The 14,427-nt window shown below is 41.6% G+C and overlaps 1 pseudogene; it reads right to left on the bottom strand.

Moving 5' to 3' along the window:
* LOC121999297 overlaps nucleotides 1-6,969 on the bottom strand; it is a 76,232-nt pseudogene extending 69,263 nt beyond the window's left edge.
* Between the last annotated feature and the right edge of the window lie 7,458 nt (nucleotides 6,970-14,427).

The following is a 14,427-nucleotide window of genomic DNA, read 5'->3' as shown; positions in this document are numbered from 1 at the left end:
ATTATTGATGGACTTGAGTTGGGTGTTCGGGTCGAACACAGGAAGCTCAAGCTCATCGGGAGGCCAAAATCAATTCCTCCTCTCGGTCATTATTGTAGCCTCTTATTAAAAGCCTTTTTATCCACTCAAAGCTCAACTTCTTACCCAAGCTAGGCGTCGACCACATCCTTGCTTGGTGCCCAAGCAAGGGGTCAGCCAAGCCCATCTTGGTGTCCAAGATGTGGTCGGCCAAGCCTTGCTTGGTGCCCAAGCAAGAGGTCGGCCACAAGGATTAAAAAGAGAAGTTTTAATATTTTAAAATTTTTCCTTTTATAGCCATCCTCCAAGGGATTTAAAAGAGAGATTTAAATTTTAAAACTTTCCTTTTTTAGCCATCCATGATTAGGATTAAAAGGAAGTTTTAATTATGTTTAAAATTTTCCTTTTGTAGCCATCCACATAAGAAATTAAAAAGGAAGATTTTAATTTTTTGGCAAAAATCTTTCCTTGTTTGCATTCACCAAGGATTATAAAAGAGAGGTAGATGGAGACTTATGGGTGAACACATCTAAGAATATAACCTAAGTCTCCTCTTCTCTTTTCCTTGGTGGTCGGCCCTTCTCCTTTCTCTTTTATCCCTTTGTTTTCTTCTCTTAAGGACGGCGACACATCAAGGTTCATCTTCTTGTGGTCGGTTTGCTTGGAGGAGAAGAAGAAGGAGACTCCCTATTGTGGCATCCCTTGGTGGTCGAAGTCTTGGAAGAAAGAAGAAGGTTTGGGTGGATTTCATCTTGGTAGATCATCGCCCACACGACGTCCAAGAGGAGGAAAGGAATACAGTAGAAGATCAAGAGGTTTTTGTTTACAAAGAAAGGTATAACTAGTTCTTAATTCCGTAGTGAAACTAGTTTTTCTTTGTATGGATCCTGAAATACCAACACAAGAGGCTAGGGATTTTGTGTTTTGTTTTTGTGTTTCGATTTAGTATTTTGATCTTGTGCTTCTATTGAGGTCTCTGTAGTTAAACCTAGGGTTACTGTAAGAAGTTTAAATATCCAATTTCTTTGAAAGACTTTGTCTAGGAAGTGGTGGATGATCTCATACCCAAGAAGGTCGAGTGTCTCACCATGTTTAACCTGGAAGCCAATCCTTGAAATAGATATTTAATCAACTTCTGTAACATGGGATGAACTTGGATTAATAATGTTAAGTATCGTTTACAATCCAAATTTTAACTACTGAAGAACACATGAGTTGAACTTGAAGTGAAAATGTTAAGTTCCGTTTCCAATTCAAGTTTAACTCATGAGGAACACATAGGTTGTTAGGAAAGTTCTGTGCTTGTACAATTTTTTATACAGGAGAAGCAGAACGGAATTCCGAGTAGCACCCAACACGCGTCTCATTCGCTGCTCGGCTCAAGGGGTCTGCTCCCGATCACCTTCGATTTTATAGGCTTTATGCTCGCTCCCGGTCACGCTCACGGCTTTGCTCGTCCATCATTCTCTCTATGGCCCAGTCATGATTTACTATTGCTCGATCGACATTTTTCTTGGTCGCGCTCACAGCTTTGCTCGTCCATCATTCTCTCTATTGCCCAGCCGCGATTTACTGTCGTTTAGTTGGCATTTTTCTCGGTCGCACTCACAGCTTTGCTCATCCATCATTCTCTATTTCCCGGTCACGATTTACTGTCGCTCGGTTGATATTTTTCTTGGTCGCGCTCACGGCTTTGCTTGTCCATCATTCTCTCTATTGCCCGGTCACGATTGTTTGATTACCCGATCATGATTTACTGTCCCTCAGTTGACATTTTTCTCAGTCACGCCCACAAGCTTTGCACCCACTCGGATCCCCGATTGCGCCCCCTCTTGCATTCGCCTTCGATGGGCTTTGTGCCCACTTGGGGTATCGACATTGTGCCTTTGGATCTCTTGAGATCCACTCCTGCTCGATTCACGAGCTCTGTGTCTGCTCAGCTAAAGGGCTCTACTCCCGTCCGCCTTCGATTTCATAGACTTTACGCTCGCTCCGCTCACGGGATCCACTTCTGGTCGCCCATCGTCTCTCAACCCACTCGGCATTCTCAATCACTTGGTTGACACTTTTCGGTCGCTCGGCCGGGATTTATTGTCGCTCAATCACGCCCTCGACATCACTCGCCCATTCTTATTCCACTCGATCGACATTACCTCTGTTGCCTGGTCGACATTTTCTCGGTCGCGCGTTTGATACCACTTGCCCATCGTCTTTCGACCCGCTTGGCATTTTTAGATTGCCTGGTCAACATTTTCGATTACCAGGTCAGCATTATTCAATTGTCCGGTTGCGATTTACTATCACTCGGTCGATATTTTTCCCGGTCGTGATTTACTATCGCTCGGTCGGTATGTTTTTCGATCGTGCCCTCAGAACCCTTTGCTCATCGTCTTTCGACTCGCTCGACATTCTCCCTATGCCCTGGTCGACATTCGCCTCATTCATCGCTCACACCTCATTTCGTCGCTCTGCCCGACGCTCATCATTCGCATCTTACTCGCCGCTCTACTATGTGCTTATCGTTCGTCGCTATTCGTTTGATGTCATACGATAAGCCCAATGATCGAACTCTGCATTCAGGATGAATTTCTCTTTTCGTTTGGTTGGGTCTAATCAGTTGGACTTGCGCCTTCTTCGACTAGACTTGAAGGGGAGGCTTGTGATGTGGATATATTGGATGACAAAGGAGGAATTAGGAGGGATTAGGAGGGCGTTTTGGTCATTCAACTGTAGCCCTTTTAGGGCACTGTTCATACGAAAATGAAGGGGGGCTGTGTTTTTTCCTTCTTCGTGGAATTTCTCTGCCGCTAACAGTAACGAAGAGGGGAGCTTCTTCTCCCTCTCTCGCCGCCACCCTCGAGCGAGGGCCGCCGGCGACGACCACCTCCTTCCTTTCCCACCCAACGACGTCGGTCCCATCTCCTCCCTCCTACACGCCGACGCCATCCCTCTCCTCCTCCTCCTCTCTTCCCTCTCAGGTCATCACAGCCTCACAGGAACATCATCGGACTCGTGCTGTCACCGTTGCGTAGCACGTGGAGCCACCTTCTCCTCTCCACCCTGTCGTCGGCGTCTCTTCTCTTCTCCACGCCACCGCGACCAAGGGGATGGCGCGAAGGGTCGCCCACGTCGCTTCCGGTCACCACCTCCTCCCTCTCACGCTCGCTTCTCCGCCGATGCTAGCAGACCTCTCTACCCCACGCGCACACCATGACCCCCATCGCGAACGTTGCCACCACTTCCTCTCTCGACGTCGCAACCCCCTCCCCTTTCCCTTCTCCATGCTGCCGCCGGCACTACTTCTCCCTCCCGCTGATGCCGCCGACCATGAGCGGCCACAACTGCCTCGTGCCTCCACTCTCCCTCCTTCCCCACTACACTCCAGGCACCTACCGTGGCTCCGGCGACAACCCCAGTGCCGCTCCATGGCCCTCAGCGAGTAGACATCAGTTGTCGGCGTGGCTGTCGATGCTCTCAATGCAGATCTGGCACTATTTTTGCCTCTAGAGCAATCCCCTCTCCCCCCCCCCCCCCCTTTTTTTACCGCTGCCTCTGTGCTGCCATTGCCGGTGGCTGCCTCCCTTCTGGCACCCATAGCCATTGTCATCCTCTAACCCATGTTGTCGTACATTTTTGACGCTGATCTGGTAGCCGATCCAAGTTAACGTGTATTTTCGACACTGATCTAGCCTCTCAGCCCTCGCTACCATAGGCCCTGCTATCATCGATAAGATCGTCTCCACTTCCATTGTGTTCCGGCCTTCGCACTGATTTGTCCTGTATGCTGTGTTTCGACCTTCGCACTGATGTAGCTTGTGTGTCATGTTTTGGCCTTCATGCCATTATTACCATCCGATTTGTGTGCCGCTATTATCTCCCGGCCTACGTGTCGATGTCTTATCCCAACCTGTGTGTCGATGTCTTATTCCAGTATGTGTGTCGATGTCATAACTCGGCCTTCGTGCCGAGGTTGCATCAGGTTTCATGCTACTACATCCGACTCCTCAGCGTTAGATCCAGCTCTCCGTCTTGCTCATAGTCATCTGCTCTTCCGGGTCACAACAACTCGAGTAGCGTCCCATCTGAGGGCGCCCCCTGGGCAAGGGTACATTCTCTGTACTCACTCTATATTCATTTCATAATTATTATGCATCTTAATCTGTTACTTATATGTTGGGACCGAAAAGTAGCTAGAGGGGGGGTGAATAGCTCGTCGCGTGCTAGGCGCTCATTGTAGCTTGTTTCTTCAGAAATATGCAGCGAAAAATATAGAAACAAACTACACAATGCTAACAAGGAGGGTTTACTTGGTATCCACCTCACAAGAGGTGACTAGTCCAAGGATCCACACCTACTCACGTACCCTCCACTAAGAATAACACTCCTTTATGGTAACTACCAAAGGCGGAGAAGCCCTACACCACTCTCAGTACAAGAAGAAGAAAGGGAAATGCAGGATAGGCAAAAGCTTACAAGATGTACAGTAAAAATCCTAACCATAGCTTCTTGTTGTAGCCCGCCTCTTGATGTTGGATCACCAGCAAACCTTGCTCCAAGAACTCTTCAAAAACTGGCAGTAGCGTGGAGAAACACTGTGGAGTCACCTGTGAAGATCGGAGTTGTATGCGTGAAGTCTCTACCGAAGGAATCGAACGCCTGCGGCTTAAATCAACGCTAACGGTCAGATCCCGATCGATTGGATAGCTCCTAATCGATCGGGGAGGCTTTGGATCGAACAACCGATCGATCCAGAGCGCCTCTGTGCTCTGGGAATTTGCCTAGATCGATCAATGGATCGATTTAGGGCTTATCGCGACAAATCGCAGCTTCCCAATCGATCCACTGATCGATTGGGGCCTCTGGATCGATCCAGCAGGCTTCTGTGCGCTCGCAACTGCCTCCCAATCGATCCACTGATCGATTGGGATGAAAGCTTCTCGCGGGAACTCCCCAATTGATCGACTGATCGATTGAGCTCCAGCCAATCGATTGGCTGATCGATCCAGCTGCTGGTTTTTGCCCAAAACCAAGTCCCAAGCCCCTCAAACCAACATCTGGTCAACCTTGACCTGTTGGTACATCATGCCTAGCATCTGGTCACCCTTAACCTGCTAGGACTCCCTCACCAAGTGTATGGTCAATCCATTTGATCCACTTGGACTTTTCTCCTCGTGCCAAGTATCCGGTCAATCCCTTGACCTACTTGGATTTTCACCAAATGTCTGGTCAATGTTGACCCAACTGGATTTTCCCCGTGCCTGGCTTCACTCGCCAGGACTTCTCATCTGCCTGGCTTCACTCACCAGGACTTCCAACTGCCTAGCTTCACTCACTAGGACTTTCACCTAACTTCACTCACCAGGATTTTCTCACAGCCTAGCTTCACTCACTAGGACTTCCACCTGGCTTCACTCACCAGGATTTCCTTCTGCCTAGCTTCACTCACTAGGACTTTCCATCTGCCTGGCTTCACTCACCAGGCCTTTCACTTGGCTTCACCCACCAAGATTTTCATACTGCCTAGCTTCACTCACTAGGCCTTTCACCTAGCTCACTCACTAGGATTTTCTCCTGCCTAGCTTCACTCACTAGAACTTTCACCTGGCTTCACTCACCAGGATTTTCTCTCTGCCTAGCTTCACTCACTAGGTCTTTCACCTGGCTTCACTCACCAGGATTTTCCTTCTGCTTAACATCCCAGTTAGGACTTTCCAATCAAGTATCTGGTCAACCTTGACCTACTTGACTCTTCTTCAACCAAACTGATCAAGCCCTGATCAGTGGAGAATTGCACCAACAATCTCCCCACATGAACAACTGCACCTGCATTGTTCATGTGTCGTCTGCATGTATTGGCAAACATCGAAACCATGACCAAGACTCAAGCTTGGTCAACCAGGTCAACCTTGACCTAAGAGATATTGCTCCAACATTATATACTCGTTGGATCTGCCTCAAGCCTCGGGGTACCAGAGACTGGGACAACCTAGTTACTAGTTGCTGGTAGCGTTGACCAGAAGACTTATGATGACTTGGTCAACATAGAAGCCATCTCAGCACACCCCCCCCCACCTTCGAGACATCGGGACTCCGTCAACATTCCATCCACCTCACCTGGTGGTCCATCTGAGACTCCGGACATGACCAAAATAAATATATAATCTAACAATCTGTACATAATTGAACTGTTCAGAACATATTAGAACTTTGGCATCTCATGCTCAAGAAATTTCTCCCATGCTCAAGAACAATGTTCATGGGGAGAGCAGGGCTCCCTAAGAGACAGAAGAAGAAAAGAGATAGGCCTCTTGTTTGGACCTTACGTGACTAATTAAATGCCACAAAGGTTAAGTTAGATACAAAAAAAATGAAGGAGAAAGAGAGTTCTTTCGTCGGAATTTGGTCAAATGTGTGCCTTCGAATTCAACATTGGATGTTTACAGTGAACAAGTAGATGGGCATCAACAATTGAATAGGGTAGATCGGAGGTGAGAACATTACCAAGAAAGAAGTTCTTGGCATACTCGGTGCAGACCCCGCAGCAGCGCTCGTAGGACTCATCGAGGAGGTCCCCTCGTAGCGGTGCGATGGGGACCTCGACAGCCACTGGCGTCCTTCTCCGCGCCTCACCCACCAACGTCGCTTGCCAGAGCATGACCTCATACACCAGCTTCTAGAAGTTGGGCGACGACACGGGCACGATGACCTGCAAGCTGGCAGAGACAACCAGTTCTTCGCAAGCTCCTCTTCCCCTTGACGAATGGCAGAGGTCGGATCCTTTGTCCCGAGAATTCTTTGTCCCGATGTCCCACTCACTAAACGCCAAAAAATTAAACAGTGTCAAAAACGTACAAAACCCGTGACTCTACTTTACCCTCCCAAAATCCACTGTCTAACCCATTGTGTTCTGTGCCCTAAAATACCTTTGGCGTCAGCGACTCCAGTAGCCATCGAGGTCGGCTTCCTCCGCTATATGTCCCCTCCCTTCGTCGACTCCAGCAGCTCCAGCTTTCCCTCCCTTCGTCGACTCCAACAGCTCCGGCTTCCCCTCGCTTCGTCGACTCCAGCAGCTCCAGCTTTCCCTCCCTTAGTCGACTCCAGCAGCTTCGGCTTCCCCTCGCTTCGTCGACTCCAACAGCTTCGTCTTCCCCTCCAACTCTAGTAGGTCTGACTTCTCCATCGTAGTCCTCCACCGTTGTTGTAGCTCCATCGTGTTTCAAACAAGACCTTTGGTGTCGATTGTCCTTCTATTTTCCTCTTTACCTTCAGTTTAGATCTCCTTTGCCCTAATTTTTTTCTTGAACGAGACTTGTGTTATTTATAAATATATACCTCATATGCCACTGATGTAGCATAGGCTTATGAAGATATTGCATTGCATCTAAATATGGTAACTTAAGGATCATGCAGGTTAAACCAATCCCCAATTTGTTAAGTCATGTCCAAGATAATATTGATATGATTTAACCAAAACAAGTACCATGCTCTTTGTATATATAGGTCAGCTCATGTTCTAGATTTTTCTAAGGTTTGCTGTTGATTTTTCTAATGATTGTTGTTGGTTGGTTATCATGGTTTCTTATATGTAATGTAGTTTTTATTATATGTATTGCTTAGATTCATAAGTAAAATTTATATGTTATGAATGCTTGATTTAATCATTTGGTGATAGGTAAAAATTATGTCAATATCACTTTAGGTTGATCAATTTGATTTATTAAATATATGGTAAATCAAATTTTCGACACAATACTATACATTATTTAGCTCTTTTTTGTTTAGAAAGTATGGGGTGCTGATGCACCCTTATATGGATCAATTATATAGTTGTATATAATTTAGGTATTTCATGCAAATTGTTGCTACTTTGAGTGAAGTTTGTCAAATTTTTCATAAAAATGTGTGATTTTTCATTACTTTTGCAAACTGCTATTTTTTAGCTTAATTATATCGAATCATACTTTTTTAAGTATTAGGTTGCTATTGAATGGCATCATCAAGTAACAACATCATCGATCATATCAAATTTGAAACTGTACAGTGCAGGGACTACAAACTAAGATCATTGGTGCTAGTCTCTAGATCAATCAAGAACCCAGGAAGACTATATTATGGATGTAAGCAGCATGGATGGTTAAAGTGGGTGAGGTCTAATACTAGACTAAATGAAAACACTAGTGATATACATTTTAGGATGTTGCCAAGAGTGGAGTCAAGGGTAGGAAGTAAATACATTGTTTATCCTAGACATAATATGGGAAATTAGAATGTATCACATATTGTTTGGATTTTAGTGATAGTAAACTTAATTCTTTTGGCTGTATATTTATTTTGTTTGTTAGTTGGTCTAGTTAAGTAATGCTAGTGTTGTAATGTGATAAAGAAATATAATTATGAATGATGTCAACATTTGTTTTTTTTTTATTTATGGAGGAATATTAATTCTGTATCATTATTTTAGTTAGCTTTGTATATCAACAAATGATGCCAATATTTTTGAATGATGAGATTTGTTTCATATATGCATTTGTAACAATCTCTATTAGTTGTTTTAGGTGATGTTGGATCTTAGACAAATCAAGAATAATTGAGATTAATCTTTGCATGTGTTGTTCCTTTAATATTATTTTTACATGAATTATGCACACTTAATTCATCAACATTAGCAAACTACAGTCATTACCATTTGAGCTTGTTTATTAATTTATCTTTAATTATCAAATAAACATAAATAAATTCTGTCCAAATTGTATGTACTTCACGACCAAGCTATTTATTTACAACATAAAGTAGAGAGGTTAAAAAGTAAACCAATAGAATTCAAAACTATAGTGCCCACCAAGCTATTTGTTACTATACTATCCGATTACCATTACATGATCAGAAATATATGATAGGAATAGCTACCATACAAAATATGGAGCTTGTACAAGTTTCACAGAACACTCACTAAATAAATGTTGAAATTAGAAAGTTCACATAAAAATAATTAGATGAAACAAAAGTTGCATAAAAAATATGCAGCACAAAATATGGTAACCACAAAAATTTCACAAAATAGGTAGCATAGAAGTTCTTGGCTTTGCCATAAATGAAGTATGCATATTTGAGTTTTGAGGAGCTCTTCATTACATATTTGTCTGCATTTCATTGTAACTTGATGCCAACGACACCTATATTGGCTGACATCAATCACTCTTTGTGGTGTCCTTTAGTTGATGTGCATTCCATTGTAACAACATCCATATAATTGATGTACCTGGAAAAAAAACAAAACAAGAGAAGGAAATCCATGTAAGTCTACTAAAAATGGAAGATGCTACTAAAGCTGCTCCAATATATCTATGCAGTCAGAGTAGAAAAACAGATTAACTATAAATTAAAAACATTGCTTATCCAAAACATATCTATGATCGTTTCTCTTGCCAAAACTTAGCTATCAAGAACATCACAAAATAAAAGCCAGAACATCACTTATTTGTCTTAATTTAGCCCATACACGCATGAAATTTGATCATTACCATAACATAACTTTTCTCAATAAAATTTGTAATCTTTAACATATTTTGCTTATGCATAAAAATCATGGTCAATGAGAGAATGTGTACTTTTCCAGTCCAAAGCAAGCCACATAATTCCAATTGCTATACTACACGAGGAAAAAGCATCATGTGTTTGTGTTGCCACATTAGACATTGGACCTCTTTCCTAAGCTACCTTAAGACCAAAAAAGAGTTTTCAATGAAATAATATAAAGACTACAAATCCTAAACAATAGTTGAAACACATGTCTGCCAAGTTTATGATCACCTTCTACATGAAGGAGACACAAGTCATGCCTGCCCAAACATATTTGTCTCCATTTGAACAAGTAGTTCATTGATCTTAAAAACAAACTATGCTCTCAGATTGCATGCCCAGAACTTCTATTTAAGCCGACTAAAATAAAATTTTCTTTATTGATCATCCGATCATTAATTTTATTTTCCAGAATATGCTTGACTCTGTTAGTTCCATGGCAATGGAAAGTGTGAGTAACTAAGTCATTAATCAAAAGAAATATAGGATCATCATGAAGTTTGTGTATATAAAAATACTTTTAAGGTGTTAACAAGTATATTGATATAACAAATATGATCTTATGAGAAATGGTTAAAAAAAATAACAAAGGTGTAAATCTGGTTAATTTGTTACCATCCTTCTCGATTATCAGAGTGAACCTGAGACAGTTGTGTTGACAAAAGTGGTGGAAATTGAGTTTCAGCAATACTCAAACCTTCAACACAGCTATAATTTATAGGCCAAAACAATAAAATATAGTTTTAGATAGTGATAACATAATTATTTTAGTTTAACATACTTTAACAATCCTTAACTTGATTGATCATCCATTGGCATTCTACATTGGGCATGCTAGATATATTTTCATAATGCTCTTCTACAGCCTGTTATATAAAAAAATAGAATGATTTAATTCTATATACTTTCTCAAATGTAACGACAAGAAATAAACAATACTTTAGTAAGAATGGGGAGAAACCTTAACAATTGTTGAAGTTTGGTTGGTTTTTCTTACTGCTTTCCTTTTTTTGTTGAAATCTTATCTAAGCCACTTTTCAACCTCTTACTTGAAACAATTTTCTTCTTTGTTTCAATTCCTTTGACTCCAAGAGAATTTCCTTCACCAATTTCGAACTCTCTTTCAATTGGGTGTTCGACAGTTGGTTCATTAACTTATAACCTCTCATCCACCATCTTAAATATACTCAACAAACTATCTTTAACAACCTTGTAAGTGTCTTCCCTCTCCACTACCTTGGTAACCAATTGAACAAACAACTCACTTAATTCTTTATGTCACAAATTGGTGCAAGCTTTTGGATCTAAACTACCTTTGTTAGCAATTAAATCAAGAACTCCAAAGTATCCATCTTTTGCTTTTCGAGTCCACCTTTTCGATATATACTCACTTGGGATCTTCATGATATTTTTTATCATAAATATTTTCAAAATATGAGAACACAAAATCCCAGCAAAATCAAATTTTCTACAGCTGTACTCAATTTTTTGACCGGATGAATCAAGTGTAACTATATGATGGTAACTCTTTTTGTGAGAAGTAATCTTGTATTTTGTATGTGATTCAACATCCTCACAAATATCTACACTAGAATCATGAGATTTGTACCACTCTTGTTCAAAACACTTGTATGCCTCAGGAGTATAAATACAACTTACATCAACTTACATGCTTTAAAATTTCAATTGGATACACTAAACATGGAACACTTGTATTTGATCTAAAATATGCTTTTAACTCCTCATATCGACGATCATCAAGCAATCTTTGAAAGTGCTTGAAAAAGTCTAAAAACTTGTGTTGATAAGTGACATACCTTTTCAAAATACTATTCATACTCTCACTTCTTTGGGTTGTAGTCATATCCGCACAAAACATTAGTCATCCATATACTAAAGCCCATTTTTCCTTTATGCGAAATAGACGTCTTAACCAATCATTGTCTTCAAGTGCATACTTGGTCAACATCATTTTCCAAGTTGAAATAAAATCTTCCTCTTCATCAAAATCATATATATATAAAGAAAAATATTTAGTAAACTCTTTGAAATCATAAAAAACTCTTCTCAAATGTATTCAAGCATTTTTTATAAATATGTCAAATACACAAACGATGATGTGTTTTAAGCCATCTAGAAGCTAAAGACTTTATCATTGTTGCATCTTGATCTGTAAGAATAGTTATTGGTTTTTTCTTATACATAGCTTTGGTAAATGTATCAAACAACCACTCAAACGTCAAAGATGTTTCATCATATAATAAAGCTACACCAAAAATTATGGATTGCTTATGATGATTAACACCTACAAACAACGCAATTGGACGACCTTCATTATTCTTCCTATAGGTTGTGTCAAAGCAAACAATATCTCCAAAATTTTCATAATCAGCTCTCATCTTAGCATCACACCAAAAAATATTGGTTATCAAATCATCTTCATCAACTTGAATATCGTAAAAAAAAGTTGGGATCATCGAACTTCATTTTCTGTAAAAATTTCAATACACCTCCTGTATCACCAACTCTCATATTTCTTGTTCTTTTGGATCGCAAGTAATTTTTGTAATCTTCAGGAATAAAACCTAAATTTTCTCTCCCACCTACTTGTCTCATCATAAGATCATGAGATGCTTTTGGGAGGATTCTCATATCACTTGTTATCTCAATCTGTATAGCCGCAGAAGAAGATATATTTCTATGACATCTGTAGAGGTGAGTTTTGTTTGGACTTAGATAATGATTATGCTCTTTAACAAATTGCTCCACAGTCAAGTTGGCATTTTTTCGACAACTAACTTTCATTTTAGCCTCACAATTAAACCTTGTTTCAGGATGACTTGATTTGGAGCAGGTAACTTATGCAATATCAAGAAAATGAATTGGAGCAACCATTAAAGCAAGGAGTTCTCAAAGTAAGAATATATAATAGACTCGAATTCCTCTCATTAACTATAGATGTCTGAGTCGAAGAAAACATGCTTTAGATCATTGAGGAGTTCAATTTGAGGCATAGCCCCACTCTATTAATCCTTCTAAGTTCTAACTCATTTTAAATAAAAGCTCTAAAAGTTTACTCCAAAACAATCTCATACCTACTAGTTGTTAAAGAAATAAATTAGGGCACAATCACAACCTAGACAAGTATTTCAATTAGCTATTGTAATAAATTAAATCCTATCTCCACTTATATATGGTCAACATTTCATGCATATGCATTCAGGTAAAATACAATTTCACTTAAAAGGAGGGTATAAACTATAAAATCTGAACTGAAGTTAAAGAGGAAAATAGAAGGACAATCGACACCAAATGTCTTGTTTGAAACACTAATTTATGACTTAATTAAAGTTATAATAACTTGAACATTGATGTTGAGAATTAGGAATATCTTGGGTCGCTAATATTTCAAGGCAAAAAGAATGGAGCTACGACAACGGTGGAGGACCACGATGAAGATATGGACCTGCTAGAGTTGACAAAGGGAAGGGTGTTGGTGCGGGAATCATCGGACGATCGAACCCAAGTTTTGATAATGGCAAAGGGTTCAAAGTTAAGTCTTGTTGTTATCTAACATGTTGAATGAGTGTTTCAGGAAAGTCCTAACTACGGTTAGGTAGGTGAAAACCCTAGGGGGTGGTAACCCTAGGTCCTAGGGGGTGGTAACCCTAGGTGGAGAAAAGTCCTAGCTGCGGTTAGGCAAAGGGAAAACCCTAGGGGGTGGTAACCCTAGGTCATAGGGGGTGGTAACCCTATGAGGAAAGTCTTGGTAGGTCGATGGCTTCAGGCAAAAGTCCTACGGGGTGGTAACCCTAGGTGGAAAGTCCTGGTGTCGCGAACCAAGTGAAAGGCTGGACTAGCCGGGAAGCGGATGTCCAGCAGAAAGTCCGGGAGCGTCGAGTGCTAAGCAAAAGTCCAATCGATCTGGAGGATCGCACTGGCAGTAGGTAAATCTCCTGAGTGGAGTAGGTGAGGACGCGTTCCTCGTAGAGGGAACAGTAGGCGTCGGGTCGACCTAGGGTTTCCGGACGGAAATCCGAAGTCAGACTCGGACAGTCCGAAGACTGTCATTATCACAACTATTATATTTTATGTGCTAACTTTGTGCTGCAGGGTATATTTGGGACTAATGTATCTTGCAGGGACCAAAGAGCAAAGATTAACCTCGGATGAACAGTGTCCGAGGCGCCTCCATGGAGCTTGGAGGCGCCTCGGGTGCAAAACCTGAACTGGCTGCGAAGGAAGCTTAGAGGCGCCTTGAAGGAAGCCAAGGCGCCTTAGACAGCTTGATGAAGGCGCCTTGGAGAGGTTGGAGGCGCCTTGAACCTAATAAGGTTCGACCAGTTCAGCACTTATCTCCGCGGCTGACTCGGCTCATTCAAGACGCCTTGGTGAACAGTAGAAGGCGCCTTGAACACCCTTTATAAGGGGTCTCGACTAGCAGCTCAAATCAACAATTTCCAAGTCTTCTGTCTCCAACGTGCTGCTCTGAAAGACGCCCAAAAGTGCTGCTACAAGTTTACAACGACCCGAAGCTTTGAGATTCTATTCTTGTCGTCGGTATAATTAGTTTTTGCATTTACTTGTACTTCATCTTGTAATCCTTTTATCGAACTTATAGTTGTTGCCCATGCAAAGTGATCAAGGATCGCGGGCCTTCGAGTAGGAGTCGATCAAGGCTCCGAACGAAGTAAAAATCTCTTGCGTCTGTGTATGTTTGTTTTTATTCCGCTGCGTTTTAATTACTCCAATAGTTTTACAATTCTGATAATCGAACGAATTAGCCGCGAGCGCTATTCAACCCCCCTCCTCTAGCGCGTCTCGATCCAA

The sequence above is a fragment of the Zingiber officinale genome, chromosome 7A (genome assembly GCF_018446385.1).
Source record: "Zingiber officinale cultivar Zhangliang chromosome 7A, Zo_v1.1, whole genome shotgun sequence".
NCBI classification, from domain to species: Eukaryota; Viridiplantae; Streptophyta; class Magnoliopsida; order Zingiberales; family Zingiberaceae; genus Zingiber; species Zingiber officinale.
The sequence above is the reverse complement of the archived record's forward strand: the minus strand, read 5'-3'. Positions and strand labels throughout refer to the sequence as shown.